The sequence below is a fragment of the Talpa occidentalis genome, unplaced genomic scaffold (assembly GCF_014898055.3).
Source record: "Talpa occidentalis isolate TD23 unplaced genomic scaffold, MPIMG_talOcc4v2.1 talOcc4.4, whole genome shotgun sequence".
NCBI classification, from domain to species: Eukaryota; Metazoa; Chordata; class Mammalia; order Eulipotyphla; family Talpidae; genus Talpa; species Talpa occidentalis.
Genome location: NW_023604295.1, coordinates 117,958,988 through 117,978,760, shown reverse-complemented (window position 1 = coordinate 117,978,760; position 19,773 = coordinate 117,958,988). Strand labels below are relative to the sequence as shown.

Here is a 19,773-nt window from a genome sequence, read left to right as displayed (position 1 = left end):
CCGTCCAGCCCCTGGGTGTGCTCTTGTAGCATGTGCATGCGCACACACACACCCCTGCATCTTCACACTTACTGGATGTCTGTGTGTCTGTCCCTCCCACTGAAATGTGAGCTCCTTGAGCACAGTGACTCTTTCTTCTGTGTCCCCAGCACCTAGTCTTGGAACATACCAACATTTGGTACATGATTTTATCACTGAATTCTTTTCATTTATTTATTTATTTAATTTTTATACAAGAACCGGGGTACAGGCCAGATGCTCGGGGTAGGGGTGTGTGTGAGAGGATTCACCCGAGACAGAGCAGGGAACAGAACAGGCAGACTGATGAAATACACTGCTGAGGGGAGCAGCGGGCGAGACAGGAGAGATCTGCTGCACCATGTGGGTTGCTCCGGGGCCAGCGGACATCGAACCGACACTGTAGAGGCTGTGGACAGCTTCACAGCGCTGCACTCAACCACCTGCGCCACCAGGGAGGCCCTTTATCACTGAATTCTATGCTTAGAGATTCTTTCTTCTCTCCTTTTCTCCCCTCCTTTGGGTTTGTTTGACTTCCCTATTGCCCTTTTCTTCCTCCTTTTTAAATCAGTTTTTCATTCTGTCTCAGTTCTTGAGCTTTCCTCTGCTTTCCATCTTATTAATGCTCATTTTCATTACATGTTGAAAATGTAGTATGGTGAATATATTTTGAATAAAATTATTGCAACTGCTTTTGCTTTTTCATTTTTATTTTTTAATGTGACTATAGAAAAATTTATGCTATAGATAGAGCAGCACTAGAGGGTTGAGATCCAGGTTAATTAATCTGAGTTCATAAAATACCTTTTTAAGTTTCATGAATCTCTTGAACGAAGGTTCTTGTAAGTCACCATCTTCCACTTACATAGTAGAGAGTGCCTGACCCTCCATCTCTAAAACTTCATGAGAATAAATGGGAATACTTTACCTTGCTTTTAAAGATGCCCATAGATTTTTTTTCTATTGTCATTAATATCTCTGGAACAAAAGTATACTTGACTCTTAAATTATTTTCATTAATGAAAAGGAAGCAGAGGAGTGACTAATGTAAATTGGAGGACACATTATTTTCTTTGGAATGTTTTGGTTCTTGCATTTTGTAACAGGTGTGGCCACTGTTGAAAGAAACAGTGGAGTCATATTTAGCATAGTTGACATATGAGGAACTGGAAACTGCTTAGTATCCCTGTCCTTCAATTAATGGATGTAGGATCCATTATGTTATTCCTCTCTGATGCAAAATCTGATGCATAAATAAACTTGATATATTTGCTTTTCTTACTTTCTGGTTTAGAGAAGAAATAATGCTTCTGTTTAGCAACTCTGATACTGAGCTGTGATGTAATAGGGTAAGGATAATTGTGTCAGAAATAACCTTACAATGTCCTCTTTTGATGGTAAGAATATAGAGTAAGTTTGCTGAGGATCACTGAGAATTAACTATATTAATAAGAAGTCAGCTATTTTTAATAAGTGCTGATTTCTTTGCTTTTGGCAGGGAGTGGGAAATGTCTGCTTTTAGTCACTTTGGGTCCGGGTGGTGGTGAGTGGAGCAGGTGCTAGCTCTGACTGCCTGAGGTTGGCTGGGAAGTGGAGGTGGAATACCAGAGTTGGAGCCAGCAGTTTTTGTAAACAGCTGGGAGGGGAATTTGTACTGGTGGTGACCAGTTCATGCCGATAGAAATCAACCCATTTACCACTTTGGCTGTGTATGCCACTTGTGGACAGTACTTCGAAAGGACATGGTCATTTCTTCAGGATCCATGTTACAGGACATCTGCCTGCAGTAGAGGGTCAAGGAGTGAGCCCTTAGAGTTCAGACCTAGGATTTTGCAGTTGAATGGAATAAATCTCTTTAAACCTAAACTGACACATGCCATGTTTTAAATTGGTTAAAACAAATTGCTCTGAAAAGATCTATAGGACTATAGCTAAATGGCTAATAGGAAAGACATATCAAACATTAGCAGAGGGATGGAGTAATCCAATGTTAACTCAGACGAAAGTCATTGCATTTCCCTGTTTACCCATCTGTTTAAAAAATTTGGGAGAATGGCCTCTCCCGGAGGTGTCCGTGATCAGTGTTTATAATGTGCGTCAATATCTTCTGTAAGTATTCAGAAAGAGCCAATGGTGTCATCAGAATTGAAATGTTGAAAAGCAGTTCTGTATTTTTGATGGAAGTTGTACTTAATAAGGGAGTTTGTATTTTTTTTTTAAAGAAAAATCTATGTTACTTGTAAATTTCTTTTAAATATCAGCTGTCAACTTAGGGTCTTTAACTGTCAATTTGAGTTTCAATGTGCTTTCTGTCACCCACTCACCTATAGCCAGGCAGTTAAATGCACCTCAAAATGTTGCTTGCAAAGGACAATGCCTTTTGCAAATATTTGAGATGTTTGTTCAAAGTTGTAATTTATTAGTAAACCTGTGTCCTCATAGCAACTCCTTGGGAGGCGCAGAAAACAGTCAAATCAAGAAAATGAATTGATTTCATTATAAATCAAGAAGAAAGCTTTCACTGAAGGCTTCTGGATAGACTTATTGGTGTGCGTATTTGATGCCATTTAATGTCGCAGGTACCACCTCTAATCATGCTGTTAAAAATCTTCTGACAGTATGCCCTTTTACTTTGCTTTTCCTTGTGAAGAGTATACAGCACTGCCACCTTGTTGCCAAAGTTTTGTCAGATTTGAATGTGCTTAAAAATCAAGGGAACGCCTGTTGTGAAAAACAGCTTACTCTTTCTCTTTGTCAGTACTTGCAAAAACAACTTAAAAGAAGTTAGTATTATTGGACTGAATTCAATAATTAGCATAATCGTGATGCTATGTATTGTTCACCAGAGCACGCCCCTTGGCCAAATTTCCCATTAAGAGGACACCGATGTTGTCCTAGTGAATAAATCCCGGCACACATGATGCAAATCAGCGAGTTCCTGCCTGCTGCGCCGGTGCAGTTAATTTTAGCCAGGGTTTGTTCTAGGAGTTGTAAAACTGTTTACCCAAGTAGAAGTTAGTAAGCTGAAATGTGACTTCTCGGCCTCGTGTGATAGGATATCTATTTTAGACTACAGATTGTGTTTATGATCGGAGGGCAGTCTCCTGAAGAATTGCAGTTCAGAATCCCTTTGGAAGTACTTGTAAGTACTGGGTGAGATCTCAAGATTTCTCTTTGTTCCTTTCTTCTTAAATGTTCCTAATGTTGCTCTCATACTAATTTTTTTTTATCTCTTGAGAAAACTGGAAACTTTTAGGGATCCTCTTTAAAGAATTCTCAGAATGGTGGCGAAAGGTTTTTCTTTAAACGTATCCTACTGCAAGAAATCTGCTTTCTTCGTTTTTTCCCCAAGAGAAAGTATTTGATTCTTATTTTTATCTTTGCAAAAGCAAGCTGTAGATTATTACTTTTTTATCTGTTAAAATATTTGATTCGTGGAAAGGGTTATGTCATTGAGTTTTCTTTTCTATGATAATCTTACTCTTAGGGGGAAAATGTTAAAAGTGAATTTCTGTTGTATTACCCTGAGCTACAGGTTTATGCTACAGAAATAAGGAGAATGTCAAATGTAATTATGTAATGGTGAATAGTTTTTATTTTTTAAGGAGAATTTTGTGCTTAAAAAGAGACCCATAAGCTCCTAAAGAGAAGCCCTTAAAAAATAAAATAAATTTAGGAGAAAGGCTTTAGAAAGTAATTGGAAGCATCCCCTGGAGGGTTGAGTCAGTTATCAAAATTAACCAAAGGCCATGACATTCTGTAATCCTAACTGCTCTTAATGTAACAAGTCATTGTCAGCTTAAATTTGTATTGAAGAAAATGAAGATAGTAATATTGGATATTTGAAATTAAATAATCTTGCTTAATTTGAAGTGTATTTTAATTCAGAGTATATTACTTCATGCCAAACAACTTTGTTATATTATAATACAGAACCAGGCAGGAATTTCTTTACCAATTAATAGGTAAATTATGTCCCCTCTAAGAATATTAATTTTAATGAAACAATTTTATAGGGGGTGTAGTAGCTGCTTACCAGGCACCCATGTCTCTATCATCTCTATAAGCAAGGAAGAGGGCATGGTCTCAAATATCATTTTCCCATTTTGTAAAGCTTTATTTAAAGACTTCTGGTTGTTATGTATTGTCTGATTTTAAATCCTAATGACCTAAGGTGTCAACAATGGAAGGAAATGTTTCAGTGGGCACATTTAGTAGGAAAAGAATGTAAGAAGAGAAAATAGAACTTAGTTCTTGGGCTATTTTTAGAAACTTTTTAAAAAATGTAAGTTTTTTTGTTAAGCAGAAGAGAAATTTGCAGTTCAGATTCATTGTAATTATAACAAAAGGTCTGTAATGTCATCTTCAGCATAAAAGGGACTTTGTTGTACTACGTGCTTCATGGTCCATTATATGCCTTCTTACCCAAAGAGTCACTATACTCATTCTTACATTTAATTGTTAATAAGGCACCATCAGAATCTCACTGGAGTGTTTTCAAAGGTATACTGTAGTTAGATATTACATGCTTTTCAAGCTGTCATTTAAAACTTTAAAATTTCTTCATTTTTTAATATAACAGAGGTTTCCATAGGTGTTTTGACTACTTGGAAGCATGTGTTCTTTTAGGTGTAGTGCTAAAACACTCATAAATACTTTCAGAGTGCTTTAATGATTTATGTGCTCTGAGAGAGAGAGAGAGAGAGAGAGAGAGAGAGAGAGAGAGGTGAATGGAAGAGAGATTGGTTTTAATTATCAAGTGTCAGTTTCTGCTGTTTGGCTGTGCTGTGATTCTCCTGTGGGCTTCAGGAAGGGATGCTGGTGGTGGTTCCCTCCCAAGTAGAGGCTCTGTTGATCAGTTTTGACCTTGGGCATGACTTATCACAATGAGCTCAACTCCAACTCTCTAATGGGGTCGGAGGCGGGGGTGGGGGGGGGGTGGTCAGGATGCCAAGACACATGGGCAGCTTTGTAGTCTGTGGAAGGAAGGTGCAGGGCCAAGATTTCATCCTGGTCTCCCCACTGTGGTTTCTCGTGCAAATCTAAACTCCAGTCCTGTTTAAGCTCTTTTACTGGCAGCCTGCCCTCGTCCTAGCCCTTTCCCTCTTAAAATAGTTCTAGACCCTGGGCTACAAGAGAGGTCCCTCTTGCATTTTTTTACTGTTACTTTATTCCTAGAGAACAGCCTACTTCTCTGAAGCTGTGAACCATTTTTCAGGGAAGCAGAGAGCAGGGCTTTCCCTGGGTCCCCTTCATCCACATGAGGTTTTGAGGAGGTCTCTCTTCATGACTCTGTGGGAAATACATGATCTAATAGGTTGTCTTTTGGTTTGGAGCTAAGTGCAAGTGCTCAGTAATCACGTCTCTAGAATATTCCCTTTCAACAGGAATTTTGGTAGGAATAGACTTTGTTATATTGAATTTCAACTGTTTTATTTAAAAGGAAAGGAACAGTGAATGAGCAGAGGGAGCCTTCAGCTTTGCCTGTCCTTGTACACAAGTGTATGGTAATAGGATCTGACCCTCGGTAGGAATGTGGATTTCTCCTGGAAATACTGGGCCTGCTGTTGTTATTTAGCATGTATTAAGCACCCCAGAGCACATACAATGCACAAAGAAAGCATAGTTCCTCCTCTCAAAGAATTTCACGTGCTAAAATTAGGCAGCGCACAGAGACTGAGCCCCCACATGCACTCTAAACCAACTGGCAGAGACAGAGTATGAAAGCAAAGAAAAGGAAGACAAGATGGAGTGGGTCAAGGGTGGCTTGTGGGTTAGCTTTCAGTTCATCTGGGCTTTTGCCAAATGAGGATCCTATGCCAGGGTTAAGACAGGATGCAGTGCCACACTGCTGCAGTTCTCTTTCTCTCCCAGCAGCTGGGGAGATGATGTTGATGAGGGAATGAGTAGCTGACTCCAGGAGCCTCATGCACTACTCCAATTCTTGCTCACAATTCCCCTACAAGGGAGGGAGGTGCAGTGGTATCAATTTCATGTGAAACTCTCACTATATGGAGGATGTACACTTGGTATCTTACAAAGTAAAAAAAAAATGTAAGAAGCATCTTTCTCCATATAATGATTTTTGGATAAAAATCTGAATTTGGGTTCAGATTTCCTCTCTGGTCCTCATGCTGATTTGCAGTTGAACAAGTTACTTAACACTGCACAGCTTTGGGATGTTGAGTCAGTGGTAAAATTAGAGAAGTGCTTTGAGCTTCTCAGAAGAAAGGCGTTAGGAAGGTCAACTAAGCATTGCTACAGCTCATAAAGGAGTCAGAGGAACATGAATCAGAAGGGAGCTAAAAAGCTCGGGTATTGGCGATTAATAAATAGGAGTATACTGTATGAATCTGTGAGTCATTTTTCCCTTTATACTCAACCTCAGCCAGTCTCTGACTAAGGTTCTGGGTCTAGTTCATGGCTCCATAACTAAAAAAGACTTGGAGAGGGCTCAACAAAGAACCTCAAAAAATGATTAAAGGTTGAAAAATGATGCCTGTAATAAGATGTTAGGGAACTTGCATTATTTAGACTGGTGGACTCCAGAATTGTTATTTAAATATATGTATACCCTCAGTTCTAAGAAATGATGACCAACTGGCATCTATTTCCATTGAGAATATAAAGGTTCCATCCAGAAAGAGTTAGATTAGAACCACGGTCCTCACAGTACCCTCAGCATCAGCACCAGTTGGGAACTTGTGAGAGGCACATTCTCAGGCCCCACCCTAGACTTAGTGACTCAGAAACTGGGGGTGGGGCTGGAGTTCAGCAATCTGTGTTTTAACAAGCCCCCCAAGGGACCAAAGGATACTTACATCAGAGGACCACTAAGTTGAGATATAAGGGTGCTAAAAAATGGGGGATTTGGATACTGGAAAATGTGCTTTTTTTCTAAAGTCATCTGAAAGTATATATAGATTTGTTTGTGATATTTTAATATTCCCTCTGGAGTCAGTAAATAAATGACCTCTCAAAGTCCCTTGTAGCCCTGACTTTGCTCTAGATTTCCTTTTGTCACTTAGAGAAGGTTAATAATTAGCCACGAGAATTTTGCAATTACTTTTCCGAACTCAATAGTTAAGACAGTGCATATTTCAAATAAGGATCAGATGAGCTAATGAGATAGTGACACACTGTTATCAGATGTATCCTACTTGATTTGATCGATCAATACAATGTTATTATAAGGAGGCCCTCCTCCCCATGTGGCATTTTCACAGCCAGCTGAAGGGCAATTTAGGTAAAAGTCAAATCCAGGAACTGTTTGGTGACAGCTGGTGATCATTTCATGTCACATACTGCTGGCTACATGGGTCACCTTCCTGTAGCTCATTTCAGAAGAGAGGTGGTTGTAAGGAAAGTATGACTCTCCCCATTTTCCAACTTTGTCACTTCTATTGGAGGAGAATAGGTGAGCTGTTGTACCATTTGCAGGAATGCCTGCAGTCCTCATTCCCTCTATAGATAATCTGCCTGACACCCTGGAAGCAGGGGCAAAGTGGTAGCAACCGAAGAGAACTTGCGGCACTGGATAATGCTGTCAGCTTGTGTGTCTCCATGGCGGTGGAGGATAGGGACCTGTCTCATCTGGACATTTTTTGTATCTGCAGCATCAGTGGTACACAGAGTAGGCACACAGTACAAATAAATGGCTCCTTATTCTGTTGAAAGGTCCAAGGCCATATGTGCTCTGTCCTTTCCCATGTAATTAATTATCTCAGCATCTATAGTCAGGGTTCAATTATAGTCAGGAATTGGCTGGTCTCACCCCTTCCAAAGTAGTTACTCCTAAGAATCTCTCTGCACCCCTTCTTTTTTTTTTTAAACCTTGGTGGCTTTTGTTTATTTTTTCCTTTGCATGGACAATCTGGGATGTAGAGCAGTGGTGTGGGGGGTAGGGAGTTAACAGGTTTCAGTAGAGACAGTGGGGAGCAAAAGAGGTGAATTTACTGAAATACTCTGCTAAGCGGAACAGTGGGCAAGACAGGAAGGTCTTGTGCCAGGGTTGCTCCCTGGTAGGGGATCTAACTCAGGCTGTAGAGGTGATAGTGCTGAGCCTTCATCCCTAGACCACGAGGGAGGCCCCCATCCTCACTTTCTTATACATAATAAAAATGTCCCCTATTTCAATTGTGTCTTTGCCCTTTTGTTTGACAGAATTGTCTTGGATTGAGGACACAAACTACTGAGAGTGTGTCCACTTGTTACACTTTGCATAGCATTTACTGCAGTACCAGCTTTGTGTGAGCATAAGGAAAGAAGGGTTCCCTGAGCACCGTGTGTAGTGCTCCTCAACAAGTGTTGCACAAGTAGCACACCACTGTGTCTTCATGCCCTGCCTTGGCCAGGGAACTCTGGCCCTAAGAGTTTAGCACTGAAAAACAGGATGGGTAGAATCTTTGGCTTTATAGCTGTAGCTAATTACACATTCAAGGAGTATTAAAATTCCTTGAAGTGAGGAAAGACAAGTGAGGGCAATTTGGCTTAAAGTCTAGTTTGCCCTGTAATGGGAGGCAGAGGGATAAAGGTGGCAAGTGTGTGTACTGATGTTGTTACACAATCTCCAGGCCTCATTATGCTGGAGAAACCTGACCTCTCAGACATTAAGCTGCATGCACTGTTACTTTCTATGTCTGTGTTCAGGGTAGATGAGGTCCAACAAGGTGGTAGTTGCACACTGATAAGATAAATATGACACGATTCAGAGGGCAGAGAAAGCTGATTTTTAACATCTTGAATTGGTCTCCGAATAGAAAATATTTTTCTTAAAACCCAGGAGCTCTCAATAACTTTATATCCAGTAGGGAAAATTCCAAATAACTGTTCAATTTGGTTCTTAATGATAGCAAGCAAAGAATGATTTTCATTTCTGTACAAAGAGAAATTACTAAATAGTTATTCTTTTTGGTATTTCACCCTGGCAAAAATAATTTTGTTTCTAAAATAGTCTCATATTTTGTCCACATATTTATATTCCTCCTCCTATGGATGTGTAATTAGAAATAAGAATAGTTAAGTGGTTTGGGACAGACTTTGTCTCATTGTAGTTGTTCTGTCAAAAAAATTAAATAGGAAGGAAAGGAGAAAGCTTCCTTTTCTTATTATTAGACTACACAAGAATTGCTGATCTAATAATTCTATATTATACTCTCAGAAACAACCTAATAAGGTACTGGTTAAACAATTTAAGGTATTATTATATAATACAATGCTATGCAGCCATTGAAAATGATACTGGATCACACTGAGTAAAACTAGCAGTTTACAAAATACATATGTAAGATCCCAGTGTTTAGTGTATGTTCTGTTGAAGCAAACACAGATCCCATTTTTTTTGGAATAGCTTAGTGACTCTAATTCCCTTTTTTAAAAGAAAGGTACTTATATGTACATAAAAAAAGACCCCAGTGCATGAAAGGTAAGCAGTAATTATCGCTAGGAGATGGGCTGTTGTGTTTCCCCCCCTTCTTTTTGATGACCTATAATTTAGATTTTTTTCCCTCGATGCACATATATTACTTTTGCAATACTGAAAAACTTTCTTTTTAAAAAAGAACTCTTGTAGTTTATTTTCATTTGACTTCTAATTTGACAGTAGCCTCTCAATGGCTAATAGAAGTCATGCCTATCCCAACTATCAAAACCAAAATGACTCAAAGACAATGGTTACTAAAAAACAACCAACAAAACAATGGTTACTTCATGATGGTGCTAGGAGCATTTTTTTGTTGTTGTTTTACTTTCTACTTTTTCTGTACTTACCAAGTTTTGGATGAGTGTACATTATTTTTATAATGGAAAACTTGGACTTGTTTTTAAAGCAGAGGCTTGACATCTTGGCTCTTGGGAAGAGGACCACACATAATGATGTGTAACAGTTACTGATAAAGGTTAACTTTGATAATTTTGCAATATGAAAGGTATTCAGCAAAGGTCAGCCCTCCCTACTGCTCTGGATATTAGGTAAATTTTAATATGATTTCAAATTGGCCACGGTCTTGACTTCAGTGTCATTTGGGAGCTGAGGAATCCAGAATATTTTTAAATCATTAGAACAATACTTCTGATGTGACTTATTATCCATTTAAATTTTATTTGAATAAATTTTATTTGAGACCATCATTCTAGACCATAGATACCAAGCAGTGAATGGTGGGACCATGTAATGGAGACCTCAGATAATATTTCAAGCCACAGTGATGAGGGATGACGGAAAGAAAAGTGTCCTGGTGAGTATTTCCAGAGCACTTATCTTCGTAGTATCCATGTGCATCTCACCAGTGTTTACCAAAACTGACACCACTTTAAGAGAGTACTGCTCCCTCAATTATTTCTGTCAAATGCTGCTAGGATGTCCTTGTGAGCTCAATGAGAAGGGTATTTTGGGTAACTGGGTACTGTTGGTGGTTGATTTAAGAAAATCTTGAGCAAAAACAGTAGGCCTCCCTGTCAGCCTACTTTGTATGGTGACACATGAGAATAAGTACTTCAATGGTAATTTTAAGGGGCTGTCTTGATATGTTCCTAAGCTTGGGCCTCGAGTGGAATCTGTCACCAGGTTTACTTTGGGGACAACGGTTTAAACTGAGGTGAATTGCATTCCCTTTCATCAGGACTGATACCTTAAACGCAGTCTTAAGCCAAAAGGAATCCAGTCTCAGGAATGATGTATTTTGGCCTAGACTTCATTTCAGAACCTTTGTTACTCATAGAAGAGTGCTTTGGAGTCCTTGGAACTAAGATAGCTGGTTTTTCAAGTTTCCTTCTGACCATTTTTTCTTCGTACAAGCCAAGCTATGCTCTTCTTTTCATCCTCTCCTTTCTTTATCACTTGTCTCTTTCTCTTGTGATTATGTGACAGGAATAATCATGTCATTGCTCTCCTTATTGCTTTGTGGCACATAGTGTGAGCACAGATGTAAGAAGAGGCATGTGCCTTATAGAGATGAAATAAATCTTTTTTTTTTTTTTTTTAAAGATTTTATTTATTTATACAAGAACTGGGGTATAGGTCAGAGGCGCAGGAGGGTGAGAGAATTCACCAGAGAGAGACAGAGTGGGGAGCAGAACAGGCAGATAGACCAAAGACACTGCTGAGGGGAGCGGTGGGCCAGGCAGGAGAGGTCTGCCATGCCATGTGGGTTTCTCCCTGGCCGGCCGGGAATCGAACCCGTGCTGCAGAGGCTGCGGACAGCTTCACAGCCCGGCGCTCAACACGCTGCGCCACCAGGCAGACCCTGTATTTAATCTTTTGAGGAACTACCAGACTGTTTCCCAGAGCATCTGCTCCATTTATATTCCAACCAATAATGCATGAGGGGTTCCAATTTCTCTATATCCTCAGCAACCCTTGTTATTATCCATCTTTTTGATTATAGCCTTCCTAGATGATATGAAGTGGTGTCCTGTAGTTTTTTTTTTTTTTTTTTTTTTTGGATTATAAATTAATTTATTCATTCCTTCAGTAAGTATCCATTAGCATGGACTATGCTGATCTGTTTACATCTCATTGGTTTTAAATACATGCTTAAAAATAACAGTTACCACTTTTGAAATCTGTGTAAGTCCCAGTGATTTAATTCTGAGCTTTCTGTGTCTTTTTTTTTTTTTTTTTTTAAATATTAAATTTTATTTTTATATTCCCCCATACAATTGCAAACGCCCCATTCTGACCCCAATCCTTCCCCTCCCGCCCCCCCCCCCCCAAAAAGTGTCTCTGGTTCATAGTTTTTTGTTGATTTTGATTTTCACTTTCTTATATTCATTTTCCTGGTCCCTTAATTAAGTTTTCTAGATTCCTGCTATGAGTGAGACCATCCGGTATTTTTCTTTTTCTTTTTGGCTTATTTCGCTGAGCATGATCCCTTCCAGTGCCATCCATGTTGCTGCAAATTGCATGTGTTTATCTTTTTTGAATGCTGAGTAATATTCCATGGTATATATGTACCACATCTTCTTGATCCAGTCATCTATTTTTGGGCATTTGGGTTGTTTCCAAAGCTTAGCTATTGTAAACAGTGCTGCTATAAACATAGGAGTGCAGGTGCTCTTTGGAATTGATGTTTCTGTGTCCTTTGGGTAAATACCTAGGAGTGGAATTGCTGGATCATATGGAAGCTCTATGTTTAGTAGGTCCAGAAATCTCCACACAGCTCTCCATAATGGTTGGACCAGTTTGCACTCCCACCAACAGTGCAGAAGAGTTCCTTTTTCTCCACATCCTCGCCAACATTTGTTGTTGCTAGTTTTTTTAATATGTGCCATTCTCACTGGTGTGAGATGGTATCTCATGGTAGTTTTGATTTGCATTTCCCTGATTACAAGTGATGTTGAACATTTTTTCATATGTCTGTTGGCCATTTGCCTTTCCTCTTCAGAGAAGTTTCTTTTTAGCTCTTCTGCCCATTTTTTGACTGGATTATTTTCTTTGTTGTTGCTGAGTCTCATCAGCTCTTTGCAGATTTTTGTGATCAGTCCTTTATCATTAGTGTTGGGTGCAAAAATGTTCTCCCAGTTGGTGGGGTTTCTCTTTGTTTTTGTTATTGTCTCTTTTGCTGTGCAGAAGCTCTTTAATTTGATGTAGTCCCAGCTGTTTATCTTTCTCTTCACTATCACTGCTTTGGGTGATGTGTCTGTAAAGATGTCTTTGATGTGCAAATCCCGTAGTGTTTCGCCTATATTTCCTTCTATGTATTTTATGGTTTCAGGTCTTATGTCTAGTTCTTTAATCCATTTTGAGTTGATTTTTGTGTATGGTGTGAGGTAGTGGTCAAGCTTCATTCTTTTGCATGTAGCGACCCAGTTTTCCCAGCACCATTTATTGAACAAACTTTCTTTGCTCCAATGCATAGTCTTTGCTCCTTTGTCAAAGATTAGTTGACCATAAATCTGTGGGTTTATTTCTGGATTTTCTATTCGATTCCATTGGTCTGTATGTCTGTTCTTGTTCCAATACCATGCAGTTTTGATGATTATGGCTTTGTAGTATAGTTTGAAGTCTGGGAGTGTGATGCCTCCATTTCCTTCTTTTTTTTTTCAGTAGAGCTTTGGCTATTCGGGGTTTTTGGTGATTCCATATGAATTTCATCAATAATTGTTCTATTTCTTTGAAGAATGCCATTGAGATTTTGATTGGAATAGCATTGAATCTGTATATTGCTTTTGGTAGGATGGCCATTTTAATAATGTTTATTCTTCCAATCCATGAGCAGGGGATGTCTTTCCATTTCTTTGTGTCTTCTTCTATTTCTTTTAACAGTGTTTTATAGTTTTCTTTGTATAGGTCCTTTACCTCTTTTGTTAGATTTATTCCCAAATATTTGATTTTTTTTGTTTCGATAATAAAAGGGGTGGTTTTTTTGATTTCTTCTTCTTCAGATTTATTGTTTGTGTATAGGAAGGCTACTGACTTTTGCGTGTTGATTTTGTATCCTGCCACTTTACTGAATTGATTGATGAGTTGAATTAGTTTTTCTGTGGAGATTTTGGGGTTCTCTATGTATATTATCATATCATCTGCAAATAGTGATAGTTTGACTTCTTCTTTTCCAAGTTGGATTCCTTGGATGTCTTTCTCTTGTCTTATTGCTCTGGCTAGGACTTCCAGTATTATATTGAAAAGCAGTGGTGAGAGTGGACATCCTTGTCTTGTTCCAGATCTTAATGGAATTGCTTTCAGCTTTTCACCATTGAGAATGATACTGGCTGTTGGCTTGTCATAGATGGCCTTTATGATGTTGAGGTATGTTCCTTGTATCCCAAGAATTTCAAGGGCTTTTATCATGAATGGGTGTTGCACTTTGTCGAAAGCTTTCTCAGCATCTATTGATATTATCATATGGTTTTTATATTTCTTTTTGTTGATGTGTTGGATAACGTTGATTGATTTTCGGATGTTAAACCATCCTTGTGCCCCTGGAATGAATCCAACTTGGTCGTGGTGAATTATCTTATGGATACATTGTTGGATTCTGATAGCTAAAATTTTATTGAGGATTTTTGCATCAGTGTTCATTAGGGAGATTGGCCTATAGTTTTCCTTTTTTGTGTTGTCCTTATTCGGTTTTGGTATTAGTGTAATATTGGCTTCATAGAACGTGTTTGGTATTGTCCCTTCCTTCTCAATTTTTTGGAAGAGTTTGTGAAGGATAGGCACTAATTCGTCTCTGAATGTTTGGTAGAATTCATTTGTAAATCCATCAGGTCCTGGGCTTTTGTTTTTGGGGAGGTTTTTAATTACCATTTCAATTTCGCTGCTTGTAATTGGTCTGTTTAGGTGTTCTATTTCTTCTTTATCTAGCTTTGGGTGATTGTAGAGTTGTAGGAATTTGTCCATCTCCTCTAGATTGTTGAACTTGTTTCCATATAACTGTTCATAGTAGTTACTGATTATTCTTTTGATTTCTGCTGTGTCCGTTGTGATTTCTCCTCTTTCATTTATGATTCTGTGTATTTGTGCTTTCTCCCTTTTTTCCTTTGTGAGCCTGGCTAGGGGTTTGTCTATTTTATTTATTTTTTCAAAGAACCAGCTCTTGGTTTCATTGATCTTTTGGATTGTTTTTTTAGTTTCAATTTCATTTATTTCTGCTTTGGTTTTTATTATTTCTTTTCTTCTACTGGTTCTGGGGTTTTTTTTGTTCTTTTTCTAGATCTTTGAGCTTCGAGATTAGGTTGTTTCTTTGAGTTCTTTCTTGTTTTTTGATGTGAGCTTCTATTGCTATATATTTTCCTCTTATTACTGCTTTTGCTGCATCCCATACATTTAGGATATTGGTGTCCTCCTTGTCATTCAATTCAAAGAATTTTTTAATTTCTTCTTTGATCTCCTCGTTAGTCCAGTGGTCTTCCAGTAGTGTGGCTTTTAATCTCCATGAGGTAGGATAGTACCTTGCCTTCTTTTTATGATTTATTTCTAGTTTGATGCCTTCGTGGTCAGAAAAGATGGTTGGTATGATTTCAATCTTGGTGTATCTGTTGATGTTTGTCTTGTGCCCCAGTATGTGATCGATCCTGGAGAATGATCCGTGTGCGCTTGAGAAAAATGTGTACTCCGTTTTTTTTGGGTTTAGTGTTCTATAGATGTCTGTTAAGCCCAAATGCTCTAGGTCCTTATTTAGAGCTTTAGTTTCTTTACTTATTTTTTGTCTTGTTGATCTATCCATTGTTGATAGTGGTGTGTTGAAGTCTCCCACTACATATGTGTTTTCTCTGATGTCTGTTTTCAGAGAGGACAACAGTTGTCTGATATATTTTGGTGCTCTTTCGTTTGGTGAGTATATGTTAATGAGTGTTATTTCTTCTTGAAGTATTGTCCCCTTAATCATAATGTAGTGACCATTGGGGTCTCTTTTTATTTTTTTGAGTTTGAAGTCTGTTTTATCTGATATAAGTATAGCTGTTCCTGCTTTCTTTTTTGGCCCATTTGCTTGTAGGATTGTTTTCCATCCTTTGACTTTGAGCCTATTTTTATCTTTTGTAGCTAAATGTGTTTCCTGGAGACAGCAAAAGGTTGGGTTTTGTTTCTTAATCCAGGCTGCAACTCTGTGTCTTTTTATTGAAGAGTTTAGTCCATTTACATTTAGAGTTAATATTGATATGTTAGCATCTGTATTTGCCATTATGTTTGTCTTTCCTTTGATTTTATTTATTTATTCTTTTAATAACTTTTTTTTTTTTTTTGGTCTTCTTTTGTTGTTATTCGTCCCTCTGAGGTTCTGGCTTTAGGATTCCTTGTAGTATTTTTTGGAGTGGGGGTTTAGTCGCAATGAAATTCCGGAGTTTCTCTTTGTCTGGGAAGGTCCATATTCTTTCTTCATGGAGGAAAGAGAGCTTTGCGGGATAGAGTATTCTTGGTTGGCATCTGTTTTCTTGGAGTCTGTTGACTATGTCCCTCCACTCTCTCCTTGCCCGTAGTGTTTCTTCAGAGAAGTCTGATGTCAGCCTGATTGGTTTTCCTTTGAATGTTATCTGTTTCTTCCCTCTTGTCAGCTTCATTATTTTTTCCTTGTCCTGGATTCTTGGGAGCTTTACTATTATGTGTCTTGCTGTGTTTTTCCTTTCGTCGTGGAAGTTTGGTGTTCTTCTTGCTTCTTGTATATCAATTTTCAGCTCCTTCTTCTCATTTGGGAAGTTCTCTTCAATTATATCCATGAATATTTTCTCTGTTCCTACATCTCTCTCCTCTCCTTCTGGAATTCCTATAACTCTTATATTTCCTTTCCTCATGGAGTCAGATAGTTCCCGAAGTCTTTCTTCATTCTTTTTCCTTCGTACTTCTCTTTCCTTTTCTGTTTTGGTTCTTTTTATTTCTGTGTCTTCAAGATTACTTATTCGTTCTTCCATTTCATCTATTCTGCTTTCATTGCTTTTCCCAGAGTTCTTTAGTTCCTCCATTAATTCTTTGATCTCCTGCATTTCTCTTACTTCCCTCTTTAGGGACTCAATTTCCTTCTTCTGATCTATCACTTTTTTAATCATGGCAATTTTAAATTCTCTTTCTGGAAGGCTCAGAAGTTCTTCCAAGTTGCTGTCGTTGCAATCTGGGGAGTGGTTTTCTTTTTGTGGTGTGCTTCTTTCCTGAGGAGTTTTTAGGTTGCGTGTGGTTCTTCTACTCCCTACTGTCTGTTTTCTAATTTGTCGTATGCGTTGGGACACTGTGTTGCTCGGACTGACTGACATCTTGGGTGAACTTCTCCGCTCCCCTCTGGCTCTTCCAGGAGCCATCTCTGTCTTCTGGGGGAGCTTTCTGCTGGTTTTAGGCAGTTTTTACTGAAGAAATGTCCCTGTTCTCAAATGGCGAAGCGGGATGCAGTCCCTGCGCCTCCGGTTTCAGGCACACTCTTCTGCGCACCCAGTCTGCCCCAGACGTGGGTGCCTGCTCCCTCTGTGGGCTCAGACTGCTGGTCGGAAGGGGCCTGGCGTGGAATAACTTCCCGGCTGGCCACTGGGTCCTCCAGAAACCTTCTGCCCTTTTCAAGCAGTCTTAAGAAATGTCCTGTTTTATAGGGTGTTAGTGACTTTTTTTTTCCTGGTCGCTAGGTGGCGCCAGAGATCTCTCCTATTGTCCTTGGGGGGCTGTTTTTCGCCTCCCCCCACCCCGTGGGACAGAGAACAGAGCGGGAATGGTAGGGTACACCTCAACAGCTTTGGGGTGCTGTGTCTGCCTTGTGCCCCACCGTCGTGGAGAAACCACGCCCCGAATTTTCGTGCCCCGGGTCTCAGTTCAAAGCCCTCAGTTCCAGGACGCGGGCTGTAGCCCAGTTCAGTGGCGCGGGAATGGCGCCTTTTGCACCGCTCCCGTGCCTGGGCGCCTGGTTCCTGCTCACTCAGGGAGGGACCTTCACCTCAGTGAGGACCTCCGCGCGTCTCCCCGCAAGCCTAGGTCGTCTCCCCGCAAGCCTAGGTCGCAGGCGCGGGGACCTGGGCAGCCGCGATCCAGGTCTGCACTTGCTTTTCAAGCGCGCCGAGCGCGCCGCGTTTCCGCGCAGGCTTACCGGCAGCCCGGGCTGTGTGCGCGTCTCCCGGGGTCTTTGTTCTTCTCTAATGGCGCCCGGAGCCGTTCGCTCACCGCCGCGGCGGATCCTGCAGGGTTCGCCTCAGCTCCCGTTCACGGGGTGTGGTGGCTGCAATAGTTCCTTTCCACTCACAGTCCCGCTTGCTGCGTCGTTTGTTCTTGTGGGCCGTTTTGGTTTGTTGTTTCCTCCTCTCTGCCGGTCGGAGAGTGCCGCCTCTGTGGGCGGGGGAGGGGAGCAGGGTTCTGCGCTTCCCTCCCTTCTAGTCCTCTTTTATGGCCAGTTTCTTCTTCGGGCAGTTCGCTGGCGTCACCCGTTTATCTTCCGTGTCCCAGTTCTCACTGGGACCTGCCGCTTTTCCTCCCTATTCACTTTTTTTAATGGGAGATCTTACTCGCAGCGTCTCCTCGCCGCCATGTTGCTCCGCCCCCTCTGTCCTGTAGTTTTAATTTGCATCAATAAATCTTGACTTAAAGATTTGGATAAGTCTATTTTTTTGTTTGTTCATTCATTGCCTTTTTGTTTTGTGGGGTTTTGCCTTTACTCTAAAGACTAAAGCAAAAGTCAGAGGATTTGAATGTATCCAACATAGTGGAAGTTATAAATGAGCTCATCTATTATTATAAAGGTTTTCAAAAGAAAGAGTGATTGCTTTAGACTTGACTTGAAATTAAGGTGATGGCTAGAGCAGGGAGAGAGAATCACTGGCTGTTTTGGCACTTTTCCCTTTAGCCTGCTGTGCCTGGTTAACTACACCCCTCTTTCTGTCAGTTTGGATTTTTCTCACATTTACTTTTCTTTACATTTGTTTGGTTTTCCTCTGATCATTAAGACATGGTGTCTTCAGGCTTCTGTGAAACTGTCATTCCCAATTAAGTAAATCCAAAATTTTTACTTGAAGAAAATAACTTGAAGCCTAATTCAGAAGAAATTCTTTTGATCAAGTATGAAAGCTTGACATTATCATACTATTAAGTATTAGAATGATACATTTTTTAAAGTCTTAAGTTTTAACTGTGTCCTGAGATGAAGTGACCTGTAGAGCAATAGTGTAGTAAGGAAGATTGTCTTTTCTATTCTCCCCATTAAAGATTAAGTAGTGAGGGCTTCCCCGGTGGCGCAGCGGTTGAGCGCTGGGTTGCGAAGCTGCCCGCGGCCTCTGCCGCGCCGGTTCGATTCCCGGCTGCTCCCCGGCCACCGGAGGAGGGTCCCGCATGGCGCGCAGACCTCTTCTGCCGCCCGCTGCTCCCCTCAGCAGTGTACTTCGGTCCTTCTGCCTGCTCTGCTCCCTGCTCTGGCTCTGGTGAATTCTCTCACCCTCCTGCGCTTCTGACTGTACCCAGTGCATGTATAAACAAACAAACAAACAAACAAATAAATAAATAAATAAAACATGCCTCTATTTAAAAAAAAAAAAAAAAGATTAAGTAGTGAACTTCTAAGAACTCAATTGATTGAATTAGCTCCAGCTATATAACAGCAGTACAGGAGTAGAATTATCCTTTTTTTTTTTTAAAGGCAAGTCCCAGTCACTCAAATTTACATAAGGTAAAATTCACTTTTTCTGTTGTACAGTCTTTGAGTTTTTACACATGCAGAGGGGTTTATGACCATCAGCATAAAGTGGATGCATAATAATTTCAATTTGGAATAATTTAGACTTTCCCCCATCCATTCCTTCCTGAACTGTGAAAGCAGTCTCTAAGCCACAGACATGACCGTAATAAAGGGTGAAAATCTAACTAGCTAAAAGGGACTTAAGTACAACCTTTAGCCAATCCTTAGGACACTAAACTAAAATATAAAAACAAGAGGAAAAACTGGGAACAGGTACATCTATATCTGCATACTGCAAAGAAAGACTTTGCAGAATTGGTTCAGCCAGATAAACAAACAACAAACCTGTGCAAATAGGCATATCAATAGCCAGAGTTGCTACAATATAGTCTCTAAAATGTCCATTTTTCAAAAAATAGCTATGAGCTGTGTGAGGAAACTGGAAAATGTGACACATACACAGGAAAAATCGAGCAAACAATAGATGGCTTTTGAAAGGTCCCACATATTGAAGTTAGCAGACAGAGACCTCAAAGCAACTACTTTAAATATATTCAAAGAGTAAAGGACCCATTCCTAGAGAATGGTGTTATCCATTGTGCAGAATAATATGACAGTTCTTCAAAAAACTAAAACCATTCTCAAAGAAGGTATGGTGTCAGTTGACTCATCAAATAAAGAC

General features: G+C 39.9%; 1 protein-coding gene across 21 annotated transcripts in view; it reads left to right on the top strand.

The window, feature by feature from the left end:
- SLC20A2 (solute carrier family 20 member 2) overlaps positions 1–19,773 on the top strand; it is a 97,402-nt gene that overhangs the window by 30,204 nt on the left and 47,425 nt on the right. For 2 of the 21 annotated variants that reach the window (XM_037526161.2, XM_054700936.1), the window contains exon 1: positions 2,685–3,160. The exons of the other annotated variants lie outside the window; for them this stretch is intronic. The gene's annotated coding sequence lies outside the window, so the exon portion shown is untranslated. Of the gene's footprint in view, positions 1–2,684; positions 3,161–19,773 lie in introns of those variants that run through there. 21 annotated transcript variants of the gene reach the window in all.